A 15434-nucleotide genomic window follows, 5' to 3' on the forward strand; every position below is an offset into this window, starting at 1 on the left:
TGTAGATTTGCCCCTAGGGAGCCATGCTGTTGCGCAGTATTCTTCAGCTTTCTGACGGTTCAAGCAGGCACTATTGACTGCCCCTTCTGAACTTGCTGGTCGTTTAATGGGAAATGTGGTCTGCTGTGCAATCTCTGTGGTGTAAGAGAGTAATTCGAGGAAATTTCTGTTATTATGTAAGAAGTGTTGGATAAAATGGGGTGGTAATGAGCAAAGGTAAGTTTTTTTTTTTTTTTTTTTTTTTTTTTTTGCTGTAGGACACTTTCCTTCCATCATTGGCATTGGCCTGCAGAGGGAGCAACCCACCAAACTTCTAGTGAGTGCTGGGGACCTCTCACCAGAAAACTGTTATGGCTTTGGTTGTCCTCTGACTAGCCCTAAGGGGTGTGGGACATGTTGTTCCTACAGTGGGATGTGTCCTCTCAGCCGTACAGTGGGGACAGTAACCAATGATGGCATGTGACTGGCATACACCGTTTTCTGTCCGTTCTAGGAATGTCTGATCACTCAACATTTATGTTTGTCCTTCCTCTTGCCATCTGGCAATCCAAGGCAGGCATTTCCACTTCTCTTCCTTATGGGCCAATCACTTTTCTCAAAGTTTCAAAGGGCCAGTCTGGCAGTGAATTTCCTCCATCTCTGGAGTCTTTGCAGGTGTGTGTTAAATCCATGGTCATGGAGAAAGCGATCTGATCAGTAAAACTTTGGCGTATCCACTCTTATATTTCTGTCACTTGATCCAGCACCCTCAAAATCCAATCCCAGGGATACTGCATGCTCCTGCCAGTACAAGGCTTGTTATTTCTTGGTGTATGAATATTTCTTTTTCCCTTATCAGGCTCGGCATATCCCAGTGAGAGTTTATTGGAGAAGAAGAGATGGAGGGTTCCCCTGGAGAAGAGGGTCTGTCACTGTTGTGGGGAAGCAGATCTGTAGTCAATCTACCCAGAAAAGGGAATGTATTAGTATTTGATGGGGAAGGAAGGGCCAGCCCTGCAAGATTTGGAGGCCTCAGACGTTGTGGAGGTTTGGATAAGCCAACGTTTTGGAGAACATCCATGCCATATAAAAACCCGGCCTAATTTAGTAGTCTGAAGTTTTTCTAAAAGGTGCACTGACCTTCCCGTAACTGGCCTGTGTTTGTCAGGATGTGATACATCTCTGGAGTTTACTGCAACTTTTATTGATGGTATCACATAAACTGTGAGCTATCAGCTGTTTAGTCTGAGGTAAGGCAAGGGACATTTTGTAAGCCAACCAGAAGAAACCCCATGAATGAATCTTACACTTGGGCCCTTAACTGTTTGGTAATTGTCCTTGAGTTTATTCATTATGTCTTTGGCATGGGACCAGTTAATAACATGTGATTGAACAGACCGGCCTCTGGACTATGACTATAGTAGCATATTGCCCTATCCATTCAAAGAAGTCCTGAAATCATTCACAGGCCACAAGTAAGACCTCCACTGGGATGAATTTTTCAAGGTACGTATGGATAAAAACCTTAAGGAATCAGGAGGTTGGTTAACCTTGTGCTAGAGATTATATCCATGCCCCACATTAACACATCAAAATTGTACGCGTTTTGGTCATTTGGGCAGTGAGTGAACTGGGTCCATAAACCCCATCTTAATAGCTAACTTCTTCATGACCACTTCCTGGTACCATTTTGTTTAGTTTGGGTCCTCCAAAAAAATACGGACACAAGACATGATTGACATGAACGAAATGTATGGGAGAAGAATGATGCATGTGAAGGATCTAAAGGAGAAGGAGCAGGAAGTGAGTCGTTCTTCAGGTGTGGGATGTGGGGTCTGACGTTCTGTAAGAGAGACGTGGGGGAGAAAGGAGGGTTCAAATAAGAAGGAAATCTCTGATGTGCAGTGTTTCGTTCTAACATAAACTTTAATTGTTTCAGGTTTAGTTTGGTTTGTTCAAGGTCATTGTGGCGTCTTACCCCAACCTACAGCTGGCCATTTAGAGGAGTCCCTGTCCTGGAAGCAGTATATGCCCCTGCCATGCTTCAGTCACTGGCTGGAGCTACCCAGAGGATGTTGGGATTTGGAACAAACAATGGTGGTGCCAGAGAAGTGGCAGGTGGCACTTGCAATCTACTATGTTCCATGTAGTGGATCGGAGGGGCAATGTTTTCTGTGGCCACCACGAGAAGCAGAAGTCAAAGATGACTAACATTTCCGTTTTGAGTGACGTTTGTGGTGGGGAGCATAAGGACACAGGAAGTAAAGAGAAGATTTGGGAGGGAAATGATGGGATTTTGGATACATTAAGGTTGTGTTTTTCTTATAGGACATGCAGGTGTTGAAATTGTCAGATGCACTTAGAAATTTGGTTCTGGAGGACAGCAGTAAGTGAGGGGTCAAAGCTGGAGAGAGAGAGATACAGATTTGGGAGTCAGTTAATTCCCTGCAGATACACTTTTATAGCAGTGTTTTTTCAAACGTCACCATAACGCTTAGAAGTTTTTCCTTTGCATTGGAAAGCTCCAATTCCTTTTCCCTTCACCCTGCTCAGAAGTAACTATACTATCCTTTGTCTTCATCATTCCCCTTTTTTCCAGTGTTTTCTTTAGTTATTTTCTACATAGGTTCATATTCATAGCAACATTGGTTTTGCTGCATAAAATCCTTTGGTCTTTATGTAAATGGAAATCATCTGTTGTTGTTTATGGATTCTCAAGGTGATGTACTGTGTAACTGAGATTCATCCCTGTTGGTCGCAATGTGGCAGGGCAATTGTTCATTTTCATTGCTGTAACACTGTTCACCAGATGAATAATATACAGTAGGACTCTCATTATACTGATAGTTTTTTGCAGTCTATATAAGTGTGCCATGAGAACACTGAATTAGGCAATTCCTGAAACATTGCTCCTGAGGGAAAATATAATTTCAAGTTCTACCATTTCCGCTGGTCAAACATTTCATTCGATGATCTGATGTGCGTAATCATGTTTTATTCATGTGTGTTTCTGTATATAAAGGACACTCTATTTAATTACAAATATTATTGAATTATTAAATATGACCTCACAGCCAACAGCATTATAAATCATGCTGAGCAAGGTTTATGTAACACACTTATGTTTTCTTGAGGTGCACGTTCATAGTCAATTTTGCACTCAAAGAAATAGAAAATACTTCAGACATAAAGCTGTGGAGGCCATCTTTTAATTTGAAATCACCAACAAGAAGCACAAAAATGCAAAACTATGTGGCACTACATAAAATATGAAAAGGACAATTGCTTGGCAGTCTGAGATGAAAACCAGAAGGCAGAGCGTCACTTGTTTGAATCAGTTGTGGAGCATATTCACCAACTCAAATTTCTCAGCAGCTCTTCGAAATGAGGAGGGAAAGCACTCTGGTATGATTTGTGGTTAAAAATGATTTTAGCAAATAGGGGAATTTGCAAGTATGGAATCTACAAATAACAAGAATCAACTGTATCTCAACCTATGAATCATATTCTACTGTAATGGGTAATTTGGGTTGTTTCCATTGGGCAGAGATTATTCATAGTGCTACTATAACATTCTGGCGCATGTTGTCCTGGTGCCCACGTACAAAGAGCCTTCCAGGGCAGAGCTTTCCAACTTTTGGGCCTGGGACTTTGAGCCTTATCTCCAGAGACAGCCAGACAGCAGCCCCTGGATCCGCTTGGTTCTGGCCCTGAACAACTTTGTCATTGACTCCATTATGCCATACATCATCATTTTCTGTGTGAGCCATAGAATAAAAAATGGCTGGAAGCTGTGTTCCAGTGCTCATACTTAGACTGAAATGTAATACTCATAGGGAAAGAAATTTCCACATTACTATAGTCATGCCAGATTTTACAATGCGGTCATGCAAGTTTCTACTCCTATCACAGTGTTTAAGTGTTCCACATCCTCATCAACATTTGATATTAACAAAGTACAAATTGTTTGTCAATCTTGTGAAGTGAAATGGTTGCTCATTGTAGATTTAATTTGCCAATTTCTTGATTAGTAATAATATTAGTAATCATATTGAGCAGCTTTTCATATGCTTGGCCTTGGGGATTTCTGTCTGATGAGGTGTTCATTTTAGTGTCTTTTGCCCATTTTCCCCTTGGGGTTGTTTGCATATTTTATTTGTGGAAGTTCTTTATGTATTCTATAACTTAATTCTCTGAGATTTCATGTCTCTAAATATCTTCTAGTTTTTAGCTTGCCTTCACTCTTTTTATCATACCTTTTAATGAACAAAAGCACTTCTTTTTTAATTTGTCACAGCACTTTATTATGAAAAGTTCCATACAAGAAGATCACGGGACTTCCCTGGTGGCACAGTGGTTAGAATCTGCCTGCCATGTAGAGGACACGGGTTCATCCTGGTCCCACGAAGATCCCAATGCCACGGAGCAACTAAGCTGTGCGTCACAGCTACTGGAGCCTGTGCTCTAGAGCCTGCGTGCCACACTGCTGACGCCTACGTGCCTAGAGCCCATGCTCACAACAAGAGAAGCCACTGCAATGAGAAGCCCGCGACCACAACGAGAGTAGCCCCTGCTAACCGCAACTAGGAAGCCCGCTCGCAGCAACAGGGCCCATTGCACCCCCCAAAAATATAAAAAACATTTTAAAAGAAAGAGAAGATCACAAGTGATCGGGGGGAAGTGGGGGGTACTTGCTGATCATGGACCATCTTCGCCTCTCACCTGATGACCTTTTCCCATTTCATTGAGAGTATATAGGCAATCAGAAAAAACTTTCCCTCATTCATAAATATTTTTCTCTATTTGGATCATTCTATCAGCATAACAAGTATGTTGTTTTTGTTTCTCCCAATTAAAGAAAACTTCTTTTGATTCCAATTTCCCTTCAGCTAAACACCATTTTTTCTCTGCTCACCTTCACATAAAAACTCATTAAGAGTCGGTGTATACTTGCTGTCTCAAATTCCTCTCTCTCATTCACTCTTCTCTCCTTTCCACTTAACAATTCTCTATTGAGGGCTTACACGGTACTGTTTAACACATGGTGCGTTCTAACACATGGTGCGCTACAATCACTGAGAAAAAAAGATGACGTTCCTTCCCTCAAGAGCTTACATTTCTGTCATAGGCCTATTGCAATATTTCTCATCTCAACTATGTCCATTCCTTTGTTGTTGGAAATCACTTTCCTGACCCAGTTTCAATCTTTATTGGTTGCCTAGAGTGTTGCTCCTAGAACACTCCTTTACTCAAACCCCTAGTGGGATCTTCTGCTTCCTAGAACTAATGTCTTCATTGTTCTTGGTTTACCACAGTGTTTTGATGGGACTCATTCTCCAGGTACAGGGTGATAATTTCTTTTAAGACTCTGCATGAAACAAATATTACCTTTAATATTAACTTTAATTTCATGCTTTATGTGAGATGATATATAATTTCAGGACTGAAAAGTTTTCTCTTTGAATGTCAATGTCCTGTTTGAGAATGCTGGTAACTATTTTGGCATGCCATTATGATTCCCAAGCCTTTAGTGTATGACACATTTAATTTTTTTACTTAAATATATTTTGATTTATTACATCGTAAAAGTAACTTTTTTTGTTTTCAGTACCATGAGTTGTTAACACTGATGGACAGGTTTGTGTAACTATCACCACAATCAGGATACAAAACAGTTCCATCAGCCCCCAAAAATCTCCACTCATTCTGGTGCTTTGTAGTCAAACCATCTCCCATCCCAAACCTCGGATAATGGTGATCGTTTCCCCCTATAGTTTTACCTTTTCCAAATATTATACAAACACAATCACACAGCATGTAACATTTTGAGACTGGCTTCTTTCATTTAGCATAATGCATTCGCGATTCATCCAAGTTGTTGCCTGTATCAAGAGTTCCTTCCTTTGTATTGTTAAAAAATGTTTCATTTATGGATGTATGGTTTTATTCGTTCATCTGTTGAATAACATCTTGATTGCTTTCAGTTTGGGGTGACTATGAATACGGTTTCCATTAACATTCATGTGGAGATTTTTGTAAACATAAGTTTTCAGTCCTGTAAGGCAAGTACCGAGGCATGGAATTGCTGGGTCATATTGTAGTTGTATGTTTACCTTTTGAAGAAATTGGCAAGCTGTTTTCCAGAGTGGCTGTACAATTCTGCATTCCCTCTATCAATATATAGAAGTTCCAATTTCTCTGCAAACTCATCGGTACTTGGTATCATCAGTGTTTTTAATTTTAGTCATTCAAATAGGGTTACAGTGGTATCTCATTGTGCTTTTAATTTGTATTTTTCTAATAGCTAACAGTGTTGAACATCTTTTCAGGTGCTTATTTGGCATCCTTATATCTTCTTTAGTGGAGTGCCTGTACATGTCCTCTGCCCATTTTTAAAATGAGCAGTTTATTTTCTTATAGTGGAGTTTTGAGAGTTCTTTGTATATTCTGTATATGGTTGTAATTTACAGATATTTCCTCCCATTCTACAGCTGCCTTTTCATTCTTTTAACAGGGTATTTCTCCGAGAAAAAGTGTATAATTTTGTTGAAATCCAATTTAACAAATTTTTCCTGGTGTTTCTTACAGACTAGCCTTTTGGTGTTATTTCTAAGAATTCTTTACCTAACCTCAGGTCATGATGATTTTCCCTTATGTTTTCTTCTAAAAAATGTATATTCATATGTTTTACTTTCTCATCCATGATCTATTATGAGTTAAATTTTGAATGGGGTGCAATATTTAGGTTCAGGCTCTTTTTTTTTTCTTTTTTCATACAGATACCCAAAAATTGCAATACCATTTGTGAAAAGACTATCCTTTCTAAATTGAATTTATTTTGCACCTTTATGAAAAATTAGTTGGCATGAGTGACATCAGCAAAAATGGTGAAGTAGATACCTCCAAGGGCCAGTCCCTCTACAGGAACATCAAAAAATCAAGCAAGAAGTACAAGAGTCTACTTTGTCAGAATTCTTTACAACAGTCAAAGTTTACAGCAGGCAAACGAATGTAAAACAATAAAAAGACAAATGTGGTAGGAAACCTTTGTAGCATTTCTAGTTGTCCTCACCCTGTGCCCCTCCCTAGCTCGGTGGCAATTTGAAGACTGCAGCCCACATTTTCAGTATGGGACTCTTATCCTTGGCTCCCAAGCGAGAAGAGCAGACTAATTCTCAAAGAATTCTGTTTGTCCTGGTCTATATAGGGGCTAACTGAAGGACTGATATACCTTATTCAGAACTAGCTCAGGGTATCCACAGCCACCTGGGGCAACAGAATATGGTCGAGGCCTTTGATAGCGTGCTGAAAGTCAGGGGGGAAAAGCTGGGGACAGAGGGATATTAGGGCATTCAAAAGCACTCAAGTTTACTGGGGAATTTAGAAAGCAGTGTGCATGTCTGGGTCAGAATGCATCCTTAGAAAAGTCCTGAGAATACCCTAAGCTTTTACCTCTGGTTGATCTATAGGCTCAGCACAAGCAGATAAGAGAGTTTTAAAAGGCCTCGTTAAGCATTGAAGGAGTGCCACAGAACAGAGCCAATGAGAGTTTTTGTTGTTATTGTTGTTTCTTTTTCTTCTTCATTTTCTTCCTTCCTTCCTTCCTTCCTTCCTTCCTTCCTTCTCTCTTCATCCTCCTCCTTCTTCTTCCCCTTCCCCTTTTTCTTCTCCTCCTTCTCCTTGTCTTTTGCCTCTTCTCTCCCCCCTTCCCTCCATCCCTCCTTCCTGGCATTCAAGGATATCTCTGTCAAAACGCTAGCTTACCACAAGCTACAGAATCAGACAGCGCACATGACAAAGAATACAGACTTTACAAAAATAGTTTAGAAGTCATTAAATAAACAAGCAGCGATATAAAACATCAAGGGGGGGAACCCTCAGAAGGGAAAGAATATGATTTATGACGTTACCACATTATAATATTCAAAATGTCTAGTTTTCAATAAAAATATTAAGTATGCAAAGAAATAAGAAAATATTATGGCTAATTCATAGAAGAAATCAACAAAAACTGTCCTTGAAGAAGCACAGACTTTGGATCTACTAGACAGACATTTTAAATCAATTGTCTTAAATATGCTCAAAGAGAGAGGATCTTCAAGATGGTGGAAGAGTAACACGTGGAGATCACCTTCCTCAACACAAATACATGTACATGTGGAACAACTCCTATAGAACACCTACTGAACGCTGGCAGAAGACCTCAGACTTCCCAAAAAGCAAGAAACTCCCCACGTACCTGGGTAGGGCAAAAGAAAAAACAGACAAAAGAATAGGAACGGGACCTGCACCAGTGGGAGGGAGCTGTGAAGGAGGAAAGGTTTCCACACACTAGGAAGCCCCTTTGTGGGTGGAGACTGTGGTTGGCGGAGGGGGGAAGCTTCAGAGCCACGGAGGAGAGCCCAGCAGCAGGGTTGTGGAGGGCAAAGTGTAGAGATTCCCGCATAGAGGATCGGTGCCGACCAGCACTCACCAGCCCGAGAGGCTTGTCTGCTCACCCGCCGGGGCAGGCGGGGGCTGGTAGCTGAGGCTCAGGCTTCGGTCGGATCGCAGGGAGAGGACTGGCGGCGTGAACACAGCCTGAAGGGGTTAGTGCACCACAGCTAGCCTGGAGGGAGTCCGGGAAAAAGTCTGGAGCTGCCGAAGAAGCAAAAGACTTTTTCTTCCTTCTTTGTTTCCTGGTGCACGAAGAGAGGGTATTAAGAGCCCTGCTTAAAGGAGCTCCAGAGATGGGCGCAAGTTGCGGCTATCAGCGTAGACCCCAGAGACGGGCATGAGATGCTAAGGCTGCTGCTGCAGCCACCAAGAAGCCTGTGTGCAAGCACAGGTCACTCTCCATACCTCCCCTCCTGGGAGCCTGTGCAGCCCACCACTGCCACGGTCCCGTGATCCAGGGAAAACTTCCCTGGGAGAACACACGACACGCCTCAGGCTGGTGCAACGTCACACCGGTCTCTGCTGCCGCAGGCTTGCCCCACACTCCATACCCCTCCCTCCCCCTGGCCTGAGTGACCCAGAGCCCACGAATCAGCTGCTCCTTTAACTGCATCCTGTCTGAGTGAAGAACAGACGCCCTCAGGTGACCTACGCGCAGAGGCACGTCCAAATCCAAAGCTCAACCCCAGGAGCTGTGAGAACAAATAGAAAGGGAAATTTCTCCCAGCAGCCTCAGGAGCAGCGGATTAAATCTCCACAATCAACTTGATGTATCCTGCATCTGTGGAATAGCTGAATAGACAATGATTCATCACATATTGAGTAGGTGGACCCTTTGCAAGCAACGATATATATCTATTTTTTCCCTTTTTCTCTTTTTGTGAGTGTGTATGTGTATGCTTCTGTGTGTGATTTTGCCTGTATAGCTTTGCTTTTACCATTTGTCCTAGCATTCTGTCTGTCCGTTTTTGTTTGTTTTCTTAGTATACTTTTTAGTGCTTGTTATCATTGGTGGATTTGGTTTTTGGTTTGGTTGCTCTGTCCTTTCTTACTTTTTCTTTTATTACTTAAAAAAATTTTTTAGTAACTACTTTTATTTTTATAACTTTATTTTATTTTATCTTCTTTCTTTCTTTTTTTCCTTTCTCCCTTTTATTCTGAGCCGTGTGGATGACAGACTCTTGGTGCTCCAGCCAGGTGTCAGAGCTGTGGCTCTGATGTGGGACAGACAAGTTCAGGACACTGGTCCAAAAGAGGCCTCCCAGCTCCACGTAATATCAAACAGCAAAAATCTCCCAGAGATCTCAATCTCAACGGCAAGACCCAGCTTCACTCAACGACCAGCCAGCTACAGTGCTGGACACCCTATGTGAAACAACTAGCAAGACAGGAACACAACCCCATCCATTAGCAGAGACGATGCCGAAAATAATAATAAGGCCACAGACACCCCAAAATACACCACCAGACGTGGACCTGCCCACCAGAAAGACAAGATCCAGCCTCAGCCACCAGAACACAGACACTAGTCCCCTCCACCAGGAAGCCTACAAAATCCACGGAACCAACCTTAGCCACTGGGAACAGACACCAAAAACAATGGGAACTACAAACCTGCAGCCTGCAAAATGAGACCCCAAACACAGTAAGTTAAGCAAAATGAGAAGACAGAGAAACTCACAGCAGATGAAGGAGCAAGGCAAACAGCCACCAGACCTAACAAATGAAGAGAAAATAGGCAGTCTACCTGAAAAAGAATTCAGAATAATGATAGTAAAAATGAACCAAAATCTTGGAAATAGAATGGAGAAAAGTTTAACAAGGACCTTGAAGAACTAAAGAGCAAACAAACCATCATGAACATCACAATAAATGAAATTAAAAATTCTCTAGGAGGGATCAATAGCAGAATAACTGAGGCAGAAGAACGAATAAGTTACCTGGAAGATAAAATAGTGGAAATAGCTACTGCAGAGTAGAATAAAGAAAAAAGAATGAAAAGGATTGAGGACAGTCTCATAGACCTCTGGGACAATATTAAATGCACCAACATTCGAATTATAGGGGTCCCAGAAGAAGAAGAGAAACAGAAAGGGACTGAGAAAGTATTTGAAGAGATTATAGTTGAAAATTTCTCTAATATGGGAAAGGAAACAGTTTATCAAGTCCAGGAAGCACAGAGAGTCCCATACAGGATAAATCCAAGGAGAAACACGCCAAGACACATATTAACCAAACTATCAAATTAAATACAAAGAAAACATATTAAAAGCAGCAAGGGAAAAACGTCAAATAACACACAAGTGAATCACGATAAGGTGAAGAGCTGATCTTTCAGCAGAAACTCTGCAAGCCAGAAGGGAGTGGCAGGAAATATTTAAAGTGATGAAGGAGAAAAACCTACAACCAAGATTACTCTAAACAGGAAGGATCTCATTCAGAGTTCATGGAGAAATTAAAACCTTTAGAGACAAGCAACAGCTGAGAGAGTTCAGCACTGCCAAATCAGCTTTACAACAAATGCTAAAGGAAGTTCTCTAGGCAGAAAATACAATAGAAGGAAAAGACCTACAATAACAAACCCAGAACAATTAAGAAAATGGTAATAGGAACATGCATGTCGATAATTACCTTAAATGTAAATGGATTAAATGTTCCAAGCAAAACAAGCAAGACTGGCTGAATGGATACAAAAACAAGACCTGTATATATGGTGTCTAGCAGAGACCCACTTCAGACCTAGGGACACATACAGACAGAAAGTGAGGGGATGGAAAAAGATATTCCATGCAAATGGAAATTAAAAGAAAGCTAGAGAAGCAATTCTCACATCAGACAAAATCAACTTTAAAACAAAGACTATTACAAGAGACAGAAAATGACACTACATAATGATCAAGGGATCAATCCAAGGAGAAAATATAAGAATTGTAAATATATAGGCACCCAATATAGGAGCACCACAATACATAAGGCACACACTAAAAGCCATAAAAGGGGAAACCGACAGTAACACAATCATATTAAGGGACATTTACACCCCACTTTCACCAATGGACGATCATCCAAAATGAAAATAAATAAGGAAACACAAGCTTTAAATGATACATTAAACAAGATGGACTTAATTGATATTTATAGGACATTCCATCCAAAAACAACAGACTACACATTCTTCTCAAGGGCTCATGTAACATTCTCCAGGATAGATCATATCTTGGGTCACAAATCAAGCCTTGGTAAAATTAAGAAAATTGAAATTGTATCAATTGTTTTATATGATTTCAACTACAACACTTTTCCGACTGCAACGCTATAAGACTAGATATCAATTACAGGTAAAAATCTGTAAAAAATACAAACACATGGAGGCTAAACAATACACTTAATAACCAAGAGATCACTAAAGAAATCAAGGAGGAAATCAAAAAATACCTAGAAACAAATGACAATGAAAACACAACGACGCAAAACCTATGGGATGCAGCAAAATCAGTTCTAAGAGGAAACTTTATAGCAATACAATCCTACCTTAAGAAACAAGAAACATCTCAAATAAACAACCTAACCGTACACCTAAAGCAATTAGAGAAAGAAGAACAAAAAATCCCCAAAGTTACCAGAAGGAAAGAAATCATAAAGATCTGATCAAAAATAAATGAAAAAGAAATGAAGGAAATGATAGCAAAGATCAATAAAACTAAAAGCTGGTTCTTTGAGAAGATAAACAAAATCGATAAACCATTAGCCAGACTCATCAAGAAAAAAAGGGAGAAGACTCAAATCAATAGAATTAGAAATGAAAAAGAAGTAACAACTGACACTGCAGAATTAAAAACGACCATGAGAGATTACTACAAGCAACTATATGCAAATAAAAGGGACAAACTGGAAAAAATGGACAAATTCTTAGAAATGCTCAACGTTCCGAGACTGAACCAGGAAGAAATAGAAAATATGAACAGACCAATCATAAGCACTGTAATTGAAACTGTGATTAAAAATCTTCCAACAAACAAAAGCCCTGGACCTGATGGCTTCACAGGTGAATTCTATCAAACATTTAGAGAAGAGCTAACATTGATCCTTCTCAAACTCTTCCAAAATATAGCAGAGGGAGGAACACTCCCAAACTCATTCTATGAGGCCACAATCACCCTGATACCAAAACCAGACAAAGATGTCACAAAGAAAGAAAACTACAGGCCAATATCACTAATGAACATAGATGCAAAAATCCTCAACAAAATACTAGCAAACAGAATTCAACAGCACATTAAAAGGATCATACACCATGATCAAGTGGGGTTTATCCCAGGAATGCAGGATTCTTCAATATACGCAAATCAATCAATATGATACACCATATTAACAAATTGGAGAAAATCCATATGGTCATTTCAATAGATGCAGAGAAAGCTTTCGACAAAATTCAACACCCATTTATGATAAAAGACCTTCAGAAAGTAGGCATAGAGGGAACTTACCTCAACATAATAAAGGCCATATATGACAAACCCACAACCAACATTGTCCTCAGTGCTGAAAAACTGAAACCATTTCCACTAAGATCAGGATCAAGACAAGGTTGCCCACTCTCACCACTGTTGTTCAACATAGTTTGGAAGTTTGAGCCACAGCAATCAGAGAAGAAAAAGAAATAAACGGAATCCAAATCGGAAAAGGAGAAGTAAAGCTGTCACTGTTTGAAGATGACGTGATACTATACATAGAAAATCCCAAAGATGCCACCAGAAAACTACTAGAGCTAATCAATGAATTTGGTAAAGTAGCAGGATAGAAAATTAATGCACAGAAATCTATGGCATTCCTATACACTAATGATGAAAAATCTGAAAGTGAAATTAAGAAAGCACTCCCATTTTCCATTGCAACAAAAAGAATAAAATATCTAGGAATAAACCTACCTAAGGAGACAAAAGACCTGTATGCAGAAAACTCTAAGACACTGATGAAAGAAATTAAAGATGATACAAACAGATGGAGAGATATGACATGTTCTTGGATTGGAAGAATCAACAATGTGAAAATGACTCTACTACCCAAAGCAATCTACAGATGCAATGCAATCCTTATCAAACTACCACTCTCCTTTTTCACAGAACTAGAACAAAAAATTTCACAATTTGAATGGAAACACAAAAGACCCCGAATAGCCAAAGCAACCTTGAGAAAGAAAAATGGAGCTGGAGGAATCAGGCTCCTGAACTTCAAACTATACTACAAAGATACAGTAATCAAGACAGTATGGTACTGGCACAAAAACAAATATAGATCAATGGATCCGGATAGAAAGCCCAGAGATAAACCCATGCACATATGGTAACCCTATCTTTGATAAAGGAGGCAAGAATATACAGTGGGGAAAAGACAGCCTCTTCAATAAGTGGTGCTGGGAAAACTGGACAGCTACCTGTAAAAGAATGAAATTAGAACACTCCCTAACACCATAGACAAAAATAAACTCAAAATGTATTAAAGACCTAAAAGTAAGGCCAGACACTATCAAACTCTTAGAGGAAAACATAGGCAGAACACTCTATGACATAAATCACAGCAAGATTCTTTTTGACCCACCTCCTAGAGAAATGGAAATAAAAAGAAAAATAAACAAATGGGACCTAATGAAACTTAAAAGTTTTGCACAGCAAAGGAAACCATAAACAAGAAGAAAAGACAACCCTCAGAATGGGAGAAAATATTTGCAAATGAAGCAACTGGCAGAGGATTAATCTCCAAAATTTACAAGCAGCTGATGCAGCTCAATATGAAAAAAACAAACAAAGCAATCCAGAAATGGACCCAAGACATAAACAGACATTTCTCCAAAGAAGATATACAGATTGCCAACAAACAAATGAAAGAATGTTCAACATCATTAATCATTAGAGATATTCAAATCAAAACTACAATGAGATATCATCTCACACTGGTCAGAATAGCCATCATCAAAAAATCTAGAAACAAAAAATGCTGGAGGGGGTGTGGAGAAAATGGAACACGCTTGCAGTGATGGTGGGAATATAAACTGATTCAGCCACTATGGAGAACAGTATGGAGGTTCCTTAAAAAAGTAAAAATAGAACTACCATATGACCCAGCAATCCCACTACTGGGCATATACCCTGAGAAAACCATGATTCAAAAAGAGTCATGTACCACAGTGTTCATTGCAGCTCTATTTACAATAGCCAGGACATGGAAGCAACCTAAGTGTCCATCACAGATGAATGGTAAAGAAGATGTGGCACATATATACAATGGAATATTACTCAGCAATAAAAATATATGAAATTGAGTTATTTTTAGTGAGGTGGATGGACCTAGAGTCTGTCATACAGAGTGAAGTAAGTCAGAAAGAGAAAAACAAATACCACATCCTAACACATATATATGGAATCTAAAGAAAAAAAATATCGTCAAGAAGAATCTAGGAGCAAGACAGGAATAAAGACAGAGACCTACTAGAGCATGGACTTGAGGATAGGGGAGGGGGAAGGGTATGCTGGGAAAAAGTGAGAGCGTGGCATGGACATATATATACTACCAAACGTAAAATAGGTAGCTATTGGGAAGCTGGTGCATAGCACAGGGAGATTAGCTCGGTGCTTTGTGACCACCTGGAGGGGTGGGATTGGGAGGGTGGGAGGGAGGGAGATGCAAGATGGAAGAGATATGGAGTCATATGTATATGTATAATTCACTTTGATTCACTTTGTTATAAAGCAGAAACTAACACACCACTGTAAAGCAATTATACTCCAATAAAGATGTTAAAAAAAAAAGAAGAAGGCTTACATTAAGGACCATCATCAAGAAAAACGTATCCTACCGTTCATTCATAGGGTTAACAGGATGATAGATTCCAAAGTAAATTTTATCATGTAATCTAATGCTGTTCTTTAAATCTGGCTTTGGGAAAGAAGGCATTGTTGGTAATTCTGTGCAGATAGTGTTGGGTCTTACATAAGGAAGAGGAACAGGACTCTAGGTGCTGA

This window comes from Monodon monoceros, unplaced genomic scaffold (assembly GCF_005190385.1).
Source record: "Monodon monoceros isolate NGI ecotype Baffin Bay Population unplaced genomic scaffold, NGI_Narwhal_1 Super_Scaffold_22, whole genome shotgun sequence".
NCBI lineage: Eukaryota > Metazoa > Chordata > Mammalia > Artiodactyla > Monodontidae > Monodon > Monodon monoceros.